At 43.1% G+C, this 8726-nt stretch overlaps 1 non-coding gene across 1 annotated transcript; it reads left to right on the forward strand.

The window, feature by feature from the left end:
- The first annotated feature begins 2663 nt into the window (after window positions 1-2663).
- Window positions 2664-2738, forward strand: Trnat-ugu (transfer RNA threonine (anticodon UGU)). Its single transcript has one exon. It is a non-coding gene; the product is annotated as a tRNA-Thr (tRNA).
- Window positions 2739-8726: the final 5988 nt, after the last annotated feature.

Here is an 8726-nt window from a genome sequence, read left to right on the forward strand (position 1 = left end):
TTTCTTTTACTTCCATCATTGCTTCCTCGATGCACAGACTGAACAGTAGGGGCAAACGCTACATCCTTGCCTTACCTCCTTTTCAATGCGAGCACTTCGTTCTTGGTCGTCCACTCTTATTATTCCCTTTTGGCTGTTGTACATTTTGTATATGATCCGTCTCTCCCCATAAATTATCCCTACTTTTCCAGAATTTCGAACATCTTGAACAATTCTACATTGTCGAACGCTTTTTCCACGTCGACAGATCCTATGAACGTGCCTTGATTGTTTTTAGTCTTGCTTCCATTATTAACAGCAACGTCAGAATACCCTCTCTTGTGCCTTTACCTTTCCTAGAGCCAAACTGATCGTGATCTAGCGCTTTTTCAATTTTTTCCATTCTTCTGTATATTATTCCTGTAAGCAATTTGGATGCGATAATTCTCACACTTGTCACCTCTTGCCGTCTTCGGAATTGTGTGGATGATGCTTTCCCGAAAGTCAGATGGTATGTCGCCAGACATTCTACATTCCAACGTGAATAGTCGTTTTGTTGCCACTTCCCCCAATGATTTTAGAAATTCTGATGGGATGTTATCTATCCCTTCTGCCTCATTTGATCTTAAGTCATCCAAAGCTCTCTTAAATTCTAATACTGGATCCCCCATCTCTTCTAAATCGACTCCTGTTTCTTCTTCTATCACATCAGACAAATCTTCCCCCTCATAGAGGCTTTCAGTGTATTCTTTCCATCTAGCCGCTCTCTCTTCTGTATTTAAAACTGGAATTCCAGTTGCACTCTTAATGTAATCACTCTTGCTTTTAATGTCACCGAAGTTTGTTTTGACTTTTCTGTATACTGAGTCTATCCTGCCGACAATTATTGCTTTTTCGATGTCTTCACATTTTTCCTATTCCAGCCATTTCGTCTTAGCTTCTCTGCATTTCCTGTTTATTTCATTTCACAGCGACTTGTTTTTCTGTATTCCTGAGTTTCCAGGAACATTTTTGTACTTCCTCCTTTCATCCACCAATTGAAGTATTTCATGTGTTCCCCACGGTTTCTTCGCACTTACGGTCTTTGTACCTATGTCTTCCTTCGCAACTTCTGTGATGGCCCTTTTTAGAGATGTCCATTCCTCTTCAACTGTACGGCCTACTGAGCTATTCCTCATTCCTGTATCTATAGCCTTAGAGAACTTCAAGCGTATCTCGTCATTTCTTAGTACCTCCGTATCCCACATCTTTGCGTATTGATTCTTCCTGACTAATTCCTTAAACTTCAGCCTATTCTTCATCACTACTATGTTCTGATCTGAGCCTATATCTCCTCCTGGGTACGCCTTACATTCCAGTATCTGATTTCGAAATCTCTGTCTGACCATGATGTAATCTAAATAAACTGTTCCCGTATCTCCCGGCCTTTTGCAAATATATCTCCTCCTCTTGTGATCTTGAACCGAGTATTCGCTGAAACTTGTTACAGAACGCAATTAGTCTTTCTCCTGTCTCATTCCATGCCCCAAACCCATATTCTTCTGTAACCTTTCCTTCTGCTCCTTCCCCTACAACTGCATTCCAATCCCGCGTGACTATTAGATTTTCATCTCTGTTCTCATACAGTATTACTCTTTCCATATCCTCATACAATTCTCTATCTCTTCATCTTCAGCTTGCGACGTCGGCGTGTATATCTGAACTATCGTTGTCGGTATTGGTTTGCTGTCGATTCTGATACGAACAACCCTGTCACTGAAATGTTCACAGTAACATACTCTCTGCCCTACCTTCCCATTGATAACGAATCCTACTCCCGTTATAACATTTTCGGCTGCTGCTGATATTACGCTACACTCATCTGACCAGAAATCCTTGTCTTCTTTCCACTCCACTCCACTGACTCCTCCTATATATAGATTGAGCCTTTACATTTCCCTTTTCAGATTTTCTAGTTTCCCTAGCACCTTCAAGCTTCTGAGATTCCACGCCCCGACTCGTAGGACGTTATCCTTCCGCTGACTATTCAACCTTCCTCTCATAGTAACTTCCCCCTGGCAGTCCGCTCACGGAGGTTCGAATGGGGGACCATTCCGGAATCTGTTGCCAATGGAGAGATCATCATACACTTGTTCAGTTATAGGCCACTTCTCCTGTGGATACACGTTACGCGTCTTTAGCGCAGTGTTATATATGACGGTAGTATCTATTCCCGAAAGAACAGTTAACGTGGATGACCATCCAGCTTTGCTAGAAATGAAATGATAATTAAATGGACACCCTAGCTGCAAACAGGCGTTGATGTACTTCATTGGGCCACACATTTTCAACATGTCCCCAGTGAAGTACATCAACGCCTGTTTGCAGCTTGGGTGTCCATTTAATTATCATTTCATTTCTAGCAAAGCTGCATGGTCATCCACGGTAACTGTTCTTTCGGGAACAGATACTATCGTCATATATAGTTAAAATATGGCTTCCCGGCCATTGACCTTCTTGTGCGAACCCACACGCTATGCCCGAACTCGTACGGGACTTGGTAGATTAATCTGCCACGAGTAATGAGTATGATGGGCAAACATCTATTAGGCGCACTACGAATGTAGTGGTGTGGACATGTTGGGAATGTAGATCTCACGGGGAGCGTGCGAGGGATAAGTCCCTGCAGACGCACTATCCTCTGTGCCCTCGGTGGCTCAGATGGATAGAGCGTCTGCCATGTAAGCAGGAGATCCCGGGTTTGAGTCCCGGTCGGGGCACACATTTTCAACATGTCCCCAATGAAGTACATCAACGCCTGTTTGCAGCTAGGGTGTCCATTTAATTATCATTTCATTTAATGCAGTGGTTTCCATTGCCTTCTGCATCCTCATGCCGTTGATCCTTGGTGATTATTCCACCTTTAGGAGCAGTTTCCCATCCCTAGGACAAGAGAGTGGCCTGAACGTCTGTCCGCTCCTCCGCCTTCTTTGACAAGGCCTTTGGCAGAATGAGGGTGATTTCTTATGCCGGAAGTCTTCAGCTGCCAGTGCTGATTATAAATCAAAATGTAAGCAGCGGCGGGATTCGAACCCCGGACGGGAGACGTTTTTTATTATGAATCGCTACCTCAAAACCACAGGTACTCTTGATTTTATAGAACACTTATGTGTTATCATGGTGTGTGTGGAATAAACAATACTGCAACCATTTCGTGAACGAACTTCGTGTGTTTGTCATGTTATGCTTTGACTACTGCATCGAATTTTTTCGAGACATCACTCTCACGGAGCACAGTGGTAGTTGTATATACTGCATCACTTTTTTTTTGTCTTACACCTTCCACAATCTCACAAAACGCCCTGTCAGTGCTACTTTACAATGCAAGACCGTGCGCGCAACTTACGTACTATGTCACGATCAGAGAATGAATTGACGAGTAAGAAATACCCACAGCCACACCATTCTCACACTTTTCATACTCAGGGAACTGTAGTGGGAACAAAACAGACCCTCTAGAGCCTTTGCGTAAAAGTGCCTCCTTGATTTCTAATGTATGCAACCCGCAACATCAGTCTCGTACTCGCTTCGTTTCTGATCTCTCGTCCCTCAACTACTTTCAAAATTTTGTGGCGTTCACCCCATCTTTATGAAAATGGAACGCCACTTGCTAAATACGATTCGCGCATAAGGGTCCCCCACTTTGCACGAAAAATCACGTTGCTCACGAACCGAATGGAGACACACAATGATTGCCTTCGTCCACTAGCTCTCCGTTATTTCCAGAGAGCGTCACCGCAGACTTTGGTCGCAAAAATCGGTGATTCACGGTGGCCACAAATGCTCCATTTTCTGCCTGTGCGTCTCCGCCCGCCCGATTTTCCTGCTCTATCTCGACGCGACGCTGCAAGGGCAGCAACAAAAGGATAGCCGAGTGGCTGAGACGGCAATGTTTGCGCCCAACCCCCCACCACAGGCGGCTGGCGTGGCGTCTTCTCGGTTACAGCCGGCACCGGCTCCGGCGCGTGACTCTGCCGGAAGACACGTACTTTTCATTACTATCTCCCCGCAGTTTCATCCCTCGTAAATTCGGTTTAGCGCGGCGGCGCTTCAATTGTCTCTGAACGGATTCCTTAAGATGACTCGCTTAACGGCTCGTAATGTGTCTGGGACAGCGCTGACATGAGCCGATTTTTCTCTTGGAGGATTGGCCATCCGTTCCGAAATAAAAGTTGAGAATTATCAGAGGATGCCTTTGCTACCATTCACGCCGTGCTGCATTTGACAACACGTCAGTGGAAGAGGTGGCGCCTTGCTCGAAGTATTATTACGATGGCAGTTCAATAAAAATGATCATAATTTTTTACAGTATAATTCCTCGCGTTAGAATTTGATCTTGTGATACTCTTTTATCTTAATGTGCAACAAACACGCCATACTAGTTTCGCTGTCGGCAGTCCTGGTTCGCTCTTGTGAGAGGCGAACAAGCTGAGACACGTTGGTATCGCCTACCGCAACAATGGAGATGACGAGCTATAAACAGTAAGCAGCTCTGAAATACTGCTTTCGTCTCAACAGATCTTCACCTGGGGCTTATACAATGTTATTGGAGGCCTATGAAGAGTACGTTCTTCCATACAGCACAGCTCTTATTATGTTTCAAATTGTTTACAGAAGAGAGACAGTCAGTTTCTAATGAAGATTGATGCGGCGCTCCAATTACTCCTTTTACGTAAAAAACATCAACTACACTGTCATCATGTGAGAGGATCGACCAATACCCTTACGAAAGCTTTCTGAAATACTGAAAATTTCATTGAGTTTCACACACAGTTGATGATAGAAAATTTGTGCATGTGATATGTTCGCGCGTGGTGGGCTCTCGAACAAAAGGACATTCGCGTGCAGATCTACATACAGTCGAAGTTGATGGTAGAGGGAGCTCTGGAGTTTCTTCCAAACGCAATTACTGATTATGAAACCTGGCTAAATAATTTTGATCCTGAGGTCAAACAGCAAAGCTCAGTGTGGAAATTTCTTTGCTCACAACACCCCAAAAAAGCAAAATCGGTTGCTTCGGCTAGGAAATTTGTGTTCACCTCAGTTTTTTTTATATTCGTGGAATGCTTTATCAGCATTTTTACCTACACAAACGTCAGTAACTGGACAATAAGACAGGGATATCCTGAAAACTTTGCAACCTCATATCAGTCACAAAATACTAAATGTCAGTGAGACAGGCTGGATGCTGCACCATAACAATGCACGTATGTTGCAAAAAACGGCGTCAAGTGAAATCCCTCACCCTCCTTACACTCCGGATTTCGCCCGTGTGACTTTTTCCGTTCCTTAACTTGAAGATTCGTTTTCATGAGAGATATTTTCCATCATCTGAAGCAGTATTGAAAGGTACAAAGGCACTTAAGACCTTCCAAAATGGTTTCCTGTATACCATTGCAGCCTGACAGAAACTCCGGGATAAGTGCATCGCTTCTAAGGAAGCCTGTTTCGAGAAGGACCATCACGTAACGATATACTGCCAAAAAATTTGGATCATTCTTCATTTAACAGCCCTCGTATTCTCATATTTGGAAACACTGGAGGCTCGCATCACCTCCACGCATATATATATATATTCAGCCGGCCGCGGTGGTCTAGCGGTTCTGGCGCTGCAGTCCGGAACCGCGGGACTGCTACGGTCGCAGGTTCGAATCCTGCCTCGGGCATGGGTGTGTGTCATGTCCTTAGGTTAGTTAGGTTTAAGTAGTTCTAAGTTCTAGGGGACTTATGACCTAAGATGTTGAGTCCCATAGTGCTCAGAGCCATATATATATTCAGTTTCAGATAAATAAAACGGATTGTTATATGGCGATGGTCATAAAAAGCTTTGGGATATTAGCCAAGCCATTCGAAATGAATTAAGGAAATATAATTGGATTCTTTCTAGACGGACATTCTCTATAATCAAAAACTGTCTAATGCATCGGCAATCTAACCAGGAAAAATGTCTTTCGCGTGTAGTACCCTACCATTTGAGACAAACATGCTAGCCTTAATATGTAACTCCCTGCTCCTGCTCTTTTTACCTTGAAAAATTCCAAAAAACGCTTTCTTACCTTGCTGAGAGATTGGGAGAGCGATGTAACGTCCGCGAGTGCTAATTTGGTAACAAATATATTTAGTGTGGACCAAATATACGACAATCATATTCACTGATTCACAACCACTGCCTGTAGATACCGTACACGCCCTAATCTCATCATATTTTCTTGGTCTAACACTTGATATATGGTGAAGGTAAAAACTGGATGTTGTTAAAAAATAAAAAATAAATAAAAACTTAGACAATTATATTCGTATCTCGTTATTCATGACGACCCAGTTAGCATTAATACTGATTCTGGCACAAAAGGTAACTGTAAAATATTAGTATGCAAGCTGAGTGGTGTATGGTAACACGTGGAATGACTTAATATGTATGCCGGTAAATTAACTTCATTTTCAGAATGATATCTTCCAGGAAGATAAAGTGTTCTCTACACCGTTGGCGCACGTTTAACTCATGAGTTGAGATTAAGTTTGGATTCCCATGTGGATCCTTACAGAGCGAACAAAAACATCTTCAACAAATAAGCACACTGTTAACAAGGATAACAATACAACCTTAATTAAATAGTCCCTTAGTGTACTTAAAAAAACAAGATCATAGACAGAGGAGTGCTATTACAAGCATAATTTGCCTCATGTTCACTGCAGACATGGAGGATAGTATGCGAAAGGACAACGGAAATAATTCACGCAAACTCAGAGAAATAGGGAATCTACGATTCTAGAGGTACTGAGCTGCTGTAAAATCCACTGGAAAAAGAGCGGGACGAACACTGGCATGTAACTGATCAGATACATAGTGGGCTAAAAATTAACAGTAATAATAATAGTAATAAACATTAAAGCCTGTAAATGAGAAGTGATTCTTTGCGCATGTTGGTATTCGTTGTGCTCGTAATGATTATTACAATCTGAAACGCATAGTTACTCGCTAAATCCAAGATCAAGCACGCACATCACGGACAAAGGCTTCGGCTCTAAACCCTGCTTTACACGTACATTTCAAATAGATACAACCAAGAAATATAATCGCAAAGCAAAGTACTTCATTTGACTTCTGAGCCAAAGAAATTGACACTTGCTACATGCTGAAATGAATCCAACCGTTATCTAATTCTAAGTTGCACCAATAATCTCAGAAGAGTTACCATCATATACTCATGCGTCTCCGAACCAAAGTGTATGACTGTTAGCAAATTATGGCGGGTCGCCTGCTAGTCTCTGGCAATCACAATTTAGCGGTGCTCAAGGGAAATGCTCCTCCTGCTTTTAGTGCTGACCTCAATTACCAGAACGCTGTTAGACTAATGTAGCATGTTACTCTCTGATCCCTCGTGGAATTTTCACAGTAGACTGATTCGTTCATGTAGTAACTCAGAGAAGGTATACAGAAGGGCATGAGGGTCAAATGTATTACCTAATAAATACATTTTTCCGCTCCTTCTTCTTCCAGATGCAGTAAAAGTGGAAGATTCGACGTTACTCGCGAGTCAATAACAAGCTCGAAAATTCCACAAACATTACGAAACTGACAGTATCATTTCAGACATATTAAAGTTGATCTACACTGTGCGACGAATATCGGATGTGTACTATCAGTGAGCAAGGTTTCGCTTGAACGTTTCGCCTCTTCCTATAAGTGTCGTATGTGCGTTGATTTATAGCTTCCTGGGAAATGAAAAGATGTGTGCCAGACCGGAGACAGACTGGAAACAATTCCTAGAAGAAGGCGAAGCTATTTCACAGGAGTACTTTTTCTACCAAGAGTGCTAGTCCACCAAGAACTTCCGTAAAATTTGGAAGATTTGGGGGGAGGGGGGAAGGGTGGAGGGGTGAGGGAGATATTGGTGGATGTAGAGCTGCGAGGTTGGGTCGTGCATTGTGCTTGAACAGCTCAGTGGATGGTTGACGTGCTTGCGAATAAGACAAAAAGCTAGGCTCCGGGTCCCTGTCCTCCACACGTGTTAATCTGTAGGGAGCTTCAAAGCAGCACTTACTCCGCTGCAGAGTGTGACTTCATTCTGGAAACAACCCTCTAGGCTGTCTCTGCCATTTCTCCGCAACTTCTTCTTACACAGGTGCTAGACCCACAAGGTATGCAATGAAGTGAAGTTTGGAAGTTTGGAGAGGACATACTAGTGGTTGTAGATCTGTGAAAGCGGGTCATGAGTCTTGCTAGGAAAGCTATCTCCAAAGCAGCTGCCTGTGGCTATCCAAAAAGCCCAGGTTCTAATCTCTTCGCCACGCAGTTTTAGTCTGGCAAGTAGCTTTACAGAGTATTTCAGTTACACAAGCTAAATACACAATTACTGAAAATCTACATCTACATCCATACTCCGCAAGCCACCTACCGATGTGTGGCGGAGGGTACTTTGAGTACCTCTATCGGTTCTCTCTTCTATTCCAGTCTCTTATTGTTCATGGAAAGAAAAATTGTCAGTATGCCTCTGTGTGGGCTCTAATCTCTCTGATTTTATCCTCATGGTCTCTTCGCGAGATATACATAGGAGGGAGCAATATTCTGCTTTGACTCCTTGGCGAAGCGCAGATTTGGAAAGCATGTTGGGTGATACACCTGGTACCTTTTCTTAGTCGCAGACAAGTACTCTGGAGACGTTTATCCAAGCACGTTTCATGGCCCTCTTTCGCAGCTTTACTTC

This window comes from Schistocerca cancellata, chromosome 1 (genome assembly GCF_023864275.1).
Source record: "Schistocerca cancellata isolate TAMUIC-IGC-003103 chromosome 1, iqSchCanc2.1, whole genome shotgun sequence".
In the NCBI taxonomy this organism is placed as follows: Eukaryota; Metazoa; Arthropoda; class Insecta; order Orthoptera; family Acrididae; genus Schistocerca; species Schistocerca cancellata.